The sequence below is a fragment of the Onychomys torridus genome, chromosome 22, assembly GCF_903995425.1.
Source record: "Onychomys torridus chromosome 22, mOncTor1.1, whole genome shotgun sequence".
NCBI classification, from domain to species: Eukaryota; Metazoa; Chordata; class Mammalia; order Rodentia; family Cricetidae; genus Onychomys; species Onychomys torridus.
Window position 1 is genome coordinate 37,500,448 of NC_050464.1, and position 12,766 is coordinate 37,513,213.

General features: G+C 40.9%; 1 pseudogene; it reads right to left on the reverse strand.

Moving 5' to 3' along the window:
• LOC118572229 overlaps nt 1–10,490 on the reverse strand; it is a 38,738-nt pseudogene extending 28,248 nt beyond the window's left edge.
• Between the last annotated feature and the right edge of the window lie 2,276 nt (nt 10,491–12,766).

A 12,766-nucleotide genomic window follows, 5' to 3' on the forward strand; every position in this document is an offset into this window, starting at 1 on the left:
ATATTTTCTTTATCCATTCTTCAGTTGAAGGGCATCTAGGTTGTTTCCAGGTTCTGGCTATTACAAACAAAGCTGATACACACATAGCTGAGCAAATGCCCTTGTGGTATGAGTGAGCATTCCTTGGGTATATGCCCAAGAGTGGTATAGCTGGGTCTTGGGGGAGATGGATTCCCAATTTTCTAAGGAATCCCCATATTGATTTCCAAAGTGGGTGTACAAGCTTGCATTCCCACAGGCAGTGGAGGAGAGTTCCCCTTGCTCCACATCCTCTCCAGCATAAACTGTCTTCTGTGCTTTTGATCTTAGCCATTCTGACAGGTGTAAGGTGGTATCTCAGAGTCATTTTGATTTGCATTTCCTGGATAATTAGGGATGTTGAGCAATTCCTTAAATGTCTTTCAGCCATTTGAATTTCCTCTGTGGAGAAGTCTCTGTTTAGTTCTATAGCCCATTTCTTAATTGGACTGTTGGGCATTTTGATGTCTAATTTCTTGAGTTCTTTATATATTCTGGATATCAGCCCTCTGTCAGATGTGGGATTGGTGAAGACCTTTTCCCATTCTGTAGGCTGTCGCTTTGTCTTGTTGACCATGTCCTTTGCTCTACAAAAGCTTCTCAGTTTCAACAGGTCCCATTGATTGATTGTTTCTCTCAGTGTCTGTGCTACTGGTGTTATATTTAGAAAGTGATCTCCAGTGCCAATGCGTTCAAGAGTACTTCTTACTTTCTCTACTATCAGGTTCAGAGTAGCTGGATTTATGTTGAGGTCTTTGATCCACTTGGACTTAAGTTTTGTTCATGGTGACAGATATGGATCTATTTGCAGCCTTCTACACATTGACATCCAGTTATGCCAGCACCATTTGTTGAAGATGCTTTCTTTTTTCCATTGTACATTTTTGGCTTCTTTGTCAAAAATTATATGTTCATAGGTGTGCGGGTTAATGTCAGGGTCTTCAATTCGATTCCATTGGTCCACATGTCAGTTGTTATGCCAGTACCAAGCTGTTTTTATTACAGTAGCTCTATAGTAGAGCTTGAGGTCGGGGATTGTGATGCCTCCAGAGGTTGTTTTATTGTACAGGATTCTTTTGGCTATCCTGGGTTTTTTGTTTTCCCACATGAAGTTGAGTATTATTCTTTCCAGATCTGTGAAGAATTGTGTTGGTAATTTGATGGGAATTGCATTGAATCTGTAGATTGCTTTTGGTAAGATCGTCATTTTTACTATGTTAATCCTGCCTATCCAGGAGCATGTGAAATCTTTCCATTTTCTGACATCTTCTTCAATTTCTTTTTTCAGGGACTTAAAGTTCTTGTCACATAGGTCCCTCACGTGCTTAGTTAGCGTAACCCCAAGGTATTTTATATCATTTGTGGCTATTGTAAAGGGTGATGTATCTCTGATTTCCTTCTCAGCCTGTTTGTCTACTGTATATAGAAGGGCTACTGATTTTTTTTTAGTTGAACTTGTATCCTGCAATGTTGCTGAAGGTTTTTATTAGCTATATCAGTTCCTTGGTTGAATTTTTGGGGTCACTCATGTATACTAACATGTCATCTGCAAATAGGGAGAGCTTGACTTCTTCCTTTCCAATTTGTATCCCCTTAATCTCCTTATGTTGTCTTATAGCTCTGGCTAGAACTTCAAGTACTATATTGAATAAGTATGGGAAGAGGGAACAGCCGTGCCTTGTTCCTGATTTTAATGGTATTGCTTTGATTCTCTCCATTTAATTTGATGTTGGCTGTTGGCTGTTGGCTTGCTGTAGATTGCCTTTATTATATTTAGGTATGTTCCCTGTATTCCTGATCGCTCCAAGACCTTTATCATGAAGGGGTGTTAGATTTTGTCAAATGCCTTTTCTGCATCTAGTGAGGTGATTATGTTTTTTTTCTTTAAGTTTGTTTATATGGTGTTTTACATTGACAGACTTTCATATGTTGAACCACCCTTGCATCCCTGGGATGAAGCCTACTTGATCATGGTGGATAATTGTTTTGATGTGTTCTTGGAGTCTGTTTGCCAGAATTTTATTGAGTATTTTTGCATCTATGTTCATGAGGGAGATCAGTCTGTAGTTCTCTTTCTTTGTTGCATCTTTGTTTGGTTTAGGAATTAGGGTAATTCCTATGTAGCCTCATAGAAGGAGTTTGGTAATATACCTTCTGCTTCTATTGTGTGGAACAATTTAAAGAGTATTGGTATTAGGTCTTCTTTGAAGATCTGGTAGAATTCTGCAGTGAAACCATCAGGTCCAGGGCTTTTTTTTTGTTGGGAGACTTTTAATGACTGATTCTATTTCCTTAGGGGGTTATTGGACTATTTAAATGGTTTATCTGATCTTGATTTAACTTAGGTATGTGGTACCTATCCAGAAAATTATCCATTTCTTTTAGATTTTCCAGTTTTGTGGAGTAGAGGTTTTTGAAGTATGACCTGATGATTCTCTGGGTTTCCTCATTGTCTGTTGTTATGCCCCCCTTTTCATTTCTGATTTGTTAATTTGGATGCTCTCTCTCTGTCTTTTGGTTAGTTTGGATAAGGGCTTGTCTATCTTGTTGATCTTCTCAAAAGAACCAATGCTTTGTTTCATTAATCCTTTGTATTGTTCTCTTTATTTCTATTTTATTGATTTCAGCTCTCAATTTGATAATTTCCTGGCATTTGTTTCTCCTGGGAGACTTTGCCTTTTCCTGTTCAAGGGCTTTCAGGTGTGCTGTCAAGTCACTAGCGTGAGATTTCTCCAGCTTCTTTATGTGGGCATTCAGTGCTATGAATTTCCCTCTTAGCACTGCTTTCATAGTATCGCATAAGTTTGGGTATGTGGTGTATTCATTTTCATTGATCTCTAGGAAGTCTTTAATTTCTTTCTTTATTTCTTCCTTAACCCATTGGTGATTCAGTTGAGCATTATTCAGTTTCCATGAGATTGTAGGATTTCTGTAGTTTTTTCTGTTGTTGAAATCTATCTTTAAACCATGGTGGTCTGATAGAACACAGGAGGTTATTCCAATTGTTTTGTATCTGTTGAGATTTGCTTTGTGGCCAAGTATGTGGTCGATTTTAGAGAAGGTTCCATGGGGTGCTGAGAAGAAGGTATACTCTTTTTTGTTTGGAATGTTCTGTAGATATCGATTAAGTCCATTTGAGCCATAACATCAGTTAAGTCCATTATGTCTCTGTCAAGTTTCAATTTGGCTGATCTGTCCAGAGGTGAAAGTGGGGTGTTGAAGTCTCCCACTATTAATGTGTGGGGTTTTATCTGTGATTTAAGCTTTAGTAATGTTTCTTTTACATATGTGGGTGCCCTTGTGTTTGGGGCATAAATGTTCAGAATTGAAACTTCATCTTGGTGGATCTTTCCTGCGATGAGTATGTAATGTCCTTCATCATCTCTTTTGATTGATTTTAGTTTGAAGTCTCTTTTGATGGATATTAGGATGGCTACACCAGCTTGCTTCTTAAGACCATTTGATTGGAAAGTCTTTTCCCAGCCTTTTATTCTTAGGAGGTGTCTGTCTTTGAATTTGAGGTGTGTTTCTTGTATGCAGCAGAAAGATGGGTCCTGTTTTCATATCCATTCTGTTAGTCTGTGTCTTTTTATAGGTGAATTAAGTCCATTTATATTGAGGGATATTAATGACCAGTGATTGTTTGTTCCTGTTGTTATTTTTATTTTTTGGTGGTAGTGTGTGTGTACTTCTCTTCTTTGGGGTTTACTGCTGTGGTGTTATCTATTGCCTGTGTTTTCATGGGTGTATCTGCCTTCCTTAGGTTGGAATTTTCCTTCTAGTGCTTTCTGTAGGGCTGGGTTTGTGGGTAAGTATTGTTTAAATCTGGTTTTGTCTTGGAAGGTCTTGTTCACTCCATCTATGATGATTGAAAGTTTTGCTGTCTATATTAGTCTAGGCTGGCATCCATGGTCTCTTAGTGTCTACATTATATCTGTCCAGGTCCTTCTGGCTTTCAAAGTCTCCATTGAGAAATCGGGTGTTATTCTGATGGGTTTGCCTTTATAAGTCACTTGGCCTTTTTCCTTTGCTGCCCTTAATATTCTTTCTTTATTCTGCATGTTTAGTTGTTTAATTATTATGTGGTGAGGGGACTTTTTGGGGGGTCTAGTCTGTTTGGTGTTCTATAGGCTTCTTGTATCTTCAAAGGCATTTCCTTCTTTAAGTTGGGAAAGTTTTCTTCTATGATATTGTTAAATATATTTTCTGTGCCTTTGAGTTGGTATTCTTCTCCTTCCTCTATCTCTGTTATTCGTAGGTTTGGTCTTTTCATGGTGTCCCAAATTTCTTGAACATTTTGGGTCATGACTTTGTTGGTTTTAGTGTTTTCTTTGACTGATGAATGTATTTCTTCTAACGTATCTTCAACACCAGAGATCCTCTCTTCCATCTCTTGCATTCTGTTGGTTATGCTTGTATCTGAAGTTTCCATTTGTTTACTCAGATTTTCTATTTCCAACATTCCTTCTGCTAGTGTCTTCTTCATTTTTTCTATTTCTCTCTTCAGGTCTTGGATTGTCTCCCTTGCTTTTTCATGATTTTCATTCAAGGATTTATTGTTTTCTTCTGCTTTAATTGTCCTTTCCTCTAGTTTTTTATAGCCTTCTTCCCATTTTTTGTTTGTCTGTTCCTCTACTTTATTTTTGATTTCTTCTATATAAGACTCTATCCTCTTCATGATGGTACTTATAAGGTTGTTTTCTTCTTCTTCTTCTTCTTCCATTCAGTGATGTTCAGGTCTAGCTGTTGGAGAAGGGCTACGTTCTAGTGATGCTGTATTGCTCTTTATTCTGTTGTATGTACTTCTGCCTTGACATCTGCCCATCTCCTCTTGTGTTCGTTCTTGGTCTTATCAGTGTACTTGGTCCAGAGAGAGTTGACAGATTTAGGGAGCCTCTTCTGGTCCAGATGAAAGCTCTGGGCCAAATGGGAGCACTGGTCCAGAAGAGAGTGCTGTCTGGATAGGAGCTGGGGGGCTGGACTCTGAGTCTCGAGAAGTCTCTGGGGTCTCCTTATTTTGTCCAGATGGGAGCTCCTCTTGTTCAGATGTGAGTTCCTCTGGTCTCTGGTCCAGATGGGAGTTCCAAGGCAGTATGGAAGCTGGGGGCTGGTCTCTGAGTCTCAGAAAGTGGCTGGGGTCTCGGGGAAATGTGTGTAGGGGCAGGGTGTGGAGACTGCAGTGTCTGCCTGCAGTCTTGGAAAAGGGGAGCCTTCCCGCAGGGCCCACCAATTGGCAGGAAACTGGGGCCAAGTTAGTCAGGTCCTCTCTGGGTGGCCTGTGTCCAGCAGTGGGACCCAGGCGCAGTTGCCTCTCTGACTATGACCCAGGCACTCACCTCTGGTCCAGATGGGAGTTCCAGGGTGGATGGAAGCTGGGGGCTGGTCTCTGAGTCTCGGGAAGTGGCTGGGGTCTCCAGCAGATGGGTGTGGGGGCAGGGTGTGGAGACTGCAGTGTCTGCTTGCAGTCTTGGAAAGGGGGAGCCTTCCCGCAGGGTCCACCAATTGGCAGGAAACTGGGGCCAAGTTGGTCAGGTCCTCCCGGGGTGGCCTGTGTCCAGCAGTGGGACCCAGGCGCAGTTGCCTCTCTGACTATGACCCAGGCACTCACCTCTGGTCCAGATGGGAGTTCTGGGGTGGATGGGAGCTGGGGGTTGGTCTCTTAAAAAGATTTTTTGCACCAGTTGGCAACAAGTCATGGACATTATAGCAAAATGTCCTACTATTTTTTTTATTACCAAACTCTACTTACTCTCTGCAAACTAACCAAAGAAATTAAATTTGGCAAATAGATGTATTTCATTTTGGAGAGTATGGGAAATTAAAATATGTACACCATACCATAGATACATATTCAGGATTTCAAAGGGAAAATCCTATGAGTTCTGAAAAGGCTGATTCTATAATTACACATTTGTCAGAAATTATGACCATCTTGGGAATACCTGTACAAATTAAGACTGACAATGCTCCAGCATATGTCTCCAGTACAATGAAACAATGTTTTGCATATTACAAAATAAAGCATATTACAGGTATACCACACAATCCTACAGGGCAAACAGTTATAGAAGGATCTAATTGAACTCTAAAACATCTTTAATGAAAAAAAAAAGTAGTAGTAAAGACCTTTAGAAATAGATTGCACAATGCTTTATTAACTGTAATTTTCTAAATATTAATGAGAATGGAATGACAGCTGTAGACAGACATTGGAAAACAGAAAAAAAACTGTTGAATTAATGGAAACCAGAAGATGTGTTATGTTTGGGGAAGAGGTTTTGCTTTTGTTTCCACAGAATAAAAACTATCAATACCATCAAAATTGATAAAAATTATATTTGAACAACAGAGACCTCTTGATTAGAAGAGGTAATAGTTCATCAAACAGTGTGACCATTCAATCTAAACAAACTTATAAGATTAACAAATGCTTTTCATTTGCTCTGACATAACTTGCCAAAAAGTAAACTCCCCAAAGTTATGGTTGGGACAGGGTTTTGTCTTCATCTTACCAGGAAAATGAAGGCATCCAGCTAAGGATTCTGAAGACCACTGGACACATGAAACATCAGAAGAAAGAAGATAAATCATCCAGAAGAAATGTCCCAAGAAAAAGAGTATATGGCCTGATAGTATATCACATTTCCAACAAGATAAAATTTTATTAATTTTCACAAATGTTTGTTTCTGCTGTTCTCTACAGACTTATAATGCAAATGGTCTTTTTGTAGTCCCAGTTCAATTAAAAATTCAAGCTGGCTTTGGAGTTGGAGCATGGCTCTCTCCTTCTCTAAACCCAAGCATGCTTGTTAAAAGGAAAATCCAAAATCTCTGTCTCATGTCAGAAGAGTTACTTGATATTGTACAGAAGAAAAACAAAACTTAGGGGAATAGTTTATTGCCACTAATCTCATACTTTTTTGGTTTTATTTTAAATATTTTCTTAAAATATAGATATAGAATCCTAAAATTTATACAATTAATATATATTTAAACATTTTGTCACAATATTAATGGTCATACAGAGTACTAAGTGATTCTAGAAAAAGATTTCATCTAGCTTCCTGTACATGATTTTTGGTTTCAGTCTCTATCAGGTAACTAGGATGTAAATTTTTGTACTCTGGATGTACGTAAGAAATGGTCCTTTAACCTCTTTGAGATCTGCTGCATATGACATTTAAAATGTTCACGTTTTCTTCAGTGAACCATGACCATGCCTAACAGTGACCTTTGAAATCTCCAGAAGGAAGACGGGGCCCCACAATGACAATTGCACCTGCATTGTGGTAACACTGCTAAGCTGACAAACACCACCCAAAGATCAGCTTTGCACTACAAGCTGCCAAGGACGATTTCAAGGCGGTGAGTGAGAGGGTCCAGCCTCACAGCCTTCTGCAGCCAGGACTTGAGATAAGTCCTGCACTTTCCCAGTTCACAGAGACTGGATAACAAATGACACAGCCAGCTCTCCAGGACTGGACAGTTACCCCAATATCAGGGTCCCCTAAGGATGCCATCACCCCCAAATAGGAAGCAATTTAAAGAGCATGACACCCACATTCCCAAGGGTGGGATGGGTGGTTTTTGGTCACTCAGTGGGTTATGGATATCTGTCATTATTTAGGGGGTTTGGTTACAAGTTGTTACTGATGATGGTCAGGAAAAAAGCTGAACAAAGGAGATTAGATTCAGGGATCTTGTTCTGAAAGGAAAAATGGGGGGTATAAAAATGACAGGATGAAAATGTAGATTATTGAGTCTACTTTTAAACCAAAAAAGCAACTACTGGCCTTAAGTATTTTACATTGGCATGGATTTTTTATATTGATGCAAAATTAATGTTATTTTTATTATAATATATTGTACATACCTTTCTATTCTTGTTGAAGGTATTGTACCTATACAGTTGATTTAACAATGGGATGTAAATATCTAGTCCTTGAAAGCCATTATAACAAACTATTTAGGATAATAAAGAAATAGAGGTTAGTAATTAGCCGTTTATTACAATAAAACTTGTAGTCATGTTAAGTATATTTTGAAGTCAAACAGAGATAAATTTTAGATAGACAGGTGGTCTTCAAACACTTCAGAGATACTGAGTATGGCATGTAAGATGTTTTAGTAATATAAGGTTCTTTTTATTTATTTTAATTTTTTTTAGTGACAATGAGACATGTCTGCTCCTGACAGGACCAATCTTCTTCAGAGAAGATGATGGACATCAAAGAAATGCAATATGGAGTTTACTTTCTTCATGACAAAGCTTAACCACTAGGCTGGAAACTGCCTTTGCCTCAACTGCTGATGGTATGCTGTTCAAAGTGGACAAGCAGGACACAAAGGAAAATGACTCCCAAACTTTGCAAAGACAAGGTAGGGTGGCCCTTTAAAGGTCCTGTTTCACAGAAAAGTCTGTCAGGTATTCTAGGCCTATTGGCTGAAGATGGAAGTCCCAAGGTTACAGAGGAACCATGGGGGACTGTTTCTGTCATTTCTTAGTTTTTTACTCTGCACTTTCAGCACTTAGCTGTTTGCTCTGCACTTCCTGTTTACTCAGGAAATATTTCCTTCTCAGGTCTCTGAAGGAGTGGAAGACTGGATAGTTACAGTTATAGTTTTCCTTGTTAACAAACTCACCTCATAAAAGAGATGTAAAGTACATAAGATTGAGAGATATAAGAAGATAGTTTTGGGGTAGTGATACAAGTTAGGGTAGGAAATGAATTTGGTACAACACTTTGGACTTATCAAGATAGGATAGATAATGGAGTATTTCCTCTCAATTAGGCAAAAGCAAATGGCCTGGACATTGTTAATGTGATTCGTGCCTGTATATATTTGTATATAGTTACTGTACTTATTGTATATGGTTTTACTATGTTAGTAAAAAACCTTTCCTTTTTGTTTAGACAAAAAGAAGGAAATGTTGTGTGATATATTGATTGTGTTCTAACAAATAAAACTTGCTTGGAGTCAGAGGGCAGAGCTAGCCACTAGCTAACCATAGAAGTTTGGAGGACTCTAGACAGAATGGAGACAGGAAGCGGCAAGGCAGAGCTGAGAGAGGATCTCAGCCTTTTGGAAGGAGGAACAGAAGAGGTAGGAAGGAACTGATGGTTGACCCCTGTTCACTGATCTTCTGGTTCTTACCCCAAAATGTGACTCTTGTTTTTTACTGAAAAAGATTAATCAGATTACCACAGCAGACCTCATCCACATTTTAGTATCTACCTGATAAGGCTGTTGTGATGTCAAATGGGACCAAGTAAATGACTCTCCTTGTTACTTCTGCACCTTGCAAGGACGCCCAAGAATAAGCAGAATTCAGAGGTTTCCATAGGGTAAACCTACCACTGCAGGTGATCTCATTCCCAGAACATGAGTATGAGTAGGAGCTGGTGTAGGAGTTCCTTCTGAGGAATGCACAGTTTTCCAGGTTATTGGCCTGAGCAAGGCAGTTGTCACGAGTCCTGCAGCACCTGGAGAGAGGAAGGAACAGGAGAGGAACTCACAGGAGGTCAGTTCTCACCTGCAGTCTTTCTGAAACATGTGAGGATGATTTAACATGATGTTCCAGAAGAAATGGTCCTGGGGCTCGAGAATCTGTGATTTCTATTAAGCATATATTTATTGGAAGCAACTTCTGTGGAATGTGATGATATCTACCATTAATGCCAGCACTTGGGGGGCAGAGGCTGATGGATTTCTGAGTTTGAGACCAGCCAGGATATATATAAGTGAGACCCTTACTCAAAAAAAAAGTGCTTTTGAACAAAGTTGCAGGAGTACAGTAAAATTATACATTCTGAACTTTTGATGACTTTTTAAAGCCAAGGCTGACACTTTGATGGGTGATGTGATGGTTAGACATGCCCTAGTCTGGTGACTGAGGGCAGCATTACCCCCTATTAATACATTACATTCTGCTCTCAAGGACCACTAGGTAGAGTCCTCTTGGACAGATTTCATTACATGACGAGAGGGGGAAATACATGCTGTAGGTGGTGCTGCCCACCTTTAATCTCAGCACTCAGGAGGCAGAGGCTGGAAGTTCAAGGCAGGCATGATCTCTAGAGAGACTTCAAGGACAACTAGGGCTACGCAGAGAACCTCTTTATGGAAACAAAAAACAAACAAAGAAAAATAAACAAAAATCAACAACACAACATATATGATGTTTGGTGAATTTGAATGTCTCCTATTCATGCCTCATGACATGCTCTGCTTGTGTCCTGTCCCCACACCACAGCGGACACTCCAGTGTCCCACGAAGTGGATCACTCACCTGTCTAAGTCTTCATCTGGTTCAATGAATCTCAAGAAGCCACAGCAGCAGCCGTAATAACTGTAGTCCGAAAAGGGTTCAGAGTAGTGGTGCACTTGAACGCATTGTTGAACTGCCACACAGCCTGAGGGCTAGTGCTTTGTGCAGTAGCGCCTGATGTAAGAAAGCACAGCAACTCCATCAATCCCACTTGTCCTTACCAGGGGTCTGATGCCTGCCTGCTAGCTTCCTCCTGACTCCTACCAGCTGCTGCATGGGGAAAGCAGTGAATAGACGTGTGTGTGTGTGTGTGTGTGTGTGTGTGTGTGTGTGTGTGTGCATGTGTATGCCTGCCCCAACACAGGACAAAGCAAGCACTTGGGACCACTCAAATGTCATGCTACACATGAGGAGGTCAGAGCACAGCTTTAGGGACTTGGTTTTCTCCCTCCAATATATAGGTCTTAGAGACCAAACTCAGGTCATCAGGCCTAAGAGGAAGGTGTTTACTTGTCTGAGACAGAGTGTTGCCTAGTAACCCAGTCTAGGCTCCGACTCTGTGGCAACCCTCTGGCCTCAACCTCCCCAGTGATGAGATTATAAATGTACTCCACTACGAGACTGGGCTGGCTCCTCAGGATTAAGTTCAAAGACATTGCCTTTTGCTTTGCTAGCCTTCTCACTGTCAGGACAGACAGCCAACACACTGTGAGCTGCCCTGTGCTCCCTGTGTTCAGGAGCTGAGAACTCTCTCCAGTCAGCAGCCAGGGACAAACTGACCTCTTAGTTCAATGACCCGACAATCCAACCATTTCTTGAGTTTGAAAGCTGCCCCACCCCTACTAAAGCCTAGTGAAACCCTAGCCTTAGCCAGCAGTGGGATTCACCACAGTTCTAGCTGAGACCTTGACCCAAAGATGCCATTGTTTTACACTGTAAGAATGAGAAGGAATCTGTTGTATGGCCATGCACAGCTCATAGACAAGGATAATGGTCAGAACATCATTGCAATGTCAGCATTTGACATAACAAACTGTTCATCACTGAGGAGTAGGTAAATAAGCCAGGATTCAGTCTGCAGTGGGATACTTCATAACCATTAAAATGCAGGAAGAACCAGGTACAGTGGAACACAGACTGTGCAGCTCTCTGTGTCAAAGGCAGGTGGATAAGAAGTTCAAGGTAACCAGGGGACAGTGTCACAGGACTTTAATCCCAGCACTCTGGAGCTAGAGGGAGGTGGATATCTAAGATTAAAGCCAGCCTGGTCTATAGAGTGAGTTCCGGGACAGCCATGGTTACTATGAGAACCATGTTTAGAAAAAAATGAAGGAAAAAGAAGTTCAGAAGCAAGTGTGACATGTATGCAATCCTAACCCTTGGAAGGTAGAGGTGGTAAGCTTTCAAGTCTGGATATAATGTTGAATTGGAGGACTTCCTGAGCCACATCATAAGACCATGTAAATAAAATAATCATCAGGGCTGGAGAGATGGCTCTGCAGTCAGGGACACTTGGTGCACTTGCATAGGACCCAGGCTCGATTCCAGCATCCACATGCCAGCTCACAACCGTGACAAGTCCCTCCCTGTGGATGCTTTGATGTCATCAGGAGATACAGACATTGCTGCTGTGGTTGGGTCTGAGGGACGCTGAGAGAGACGTGTGGTCCCTGGGAGAAGTATCTAGCCCCAGCAATCCTCCATGTTAATTGTATAAGCAATGTGTTAAGTTTGTCTCAAGAACCTGAGACAGCCTTTGAGGTAGATTCCAGTTTCAAATTTGAACTTAAATTAACCAATTAATTAATTTGTCTGTGTGAGTGTCAGAGACAGAGACAGAGCACTTGCATGCACATAAGAAGTCAGATGACAACTCTGTGGAGACAGATATCTCATTCTTCCTTTAATTGGGTTCCAGGAATCAAACTCAGATCTACAGGCTTGCATCATAGGCTGCATCTTACTAGCCGACAAAAAATGGGGAAGGTAGCAGATGATGGTGGTAGTGGAGCACATCTTCAATACCTTCAATGTTACCACTCAGAGGGCAAAGGCAGGTGAATATCTGAGTTGGAGGCCAGCCTGGTCTACAGAGTGAATTCCAGGACTGCCTGAGATACACAAAGAATCCCTTTCATGAAAAACCAAAAACTAAAAAGGAACAAAACAAAGCAAATGCCCAACAGATGTGCCCACAGGCCAATATGATACAGGCAATCCTTCAGCTGAGGCGTTCCCTACCATTGTGTGAAGCTGACAACCAACCATTGCAGGGGCTGGAGAGATGTCTCAGCACTTAAGAGCACTTTCTAATCTTGGTGTGGCTTGGACTTCAATTCTCAGAACCATATGGTGGCTGGCAAACAGTATCTCCTAGCCCAACGCCCTCCTGGCCTCTATGTCTGTTCATCTCTCATGTTCCCTCCTACTTAGCACCCCAGCACCTCCTTTCCCCCACTTCTCACCTCTTCCCTGGAT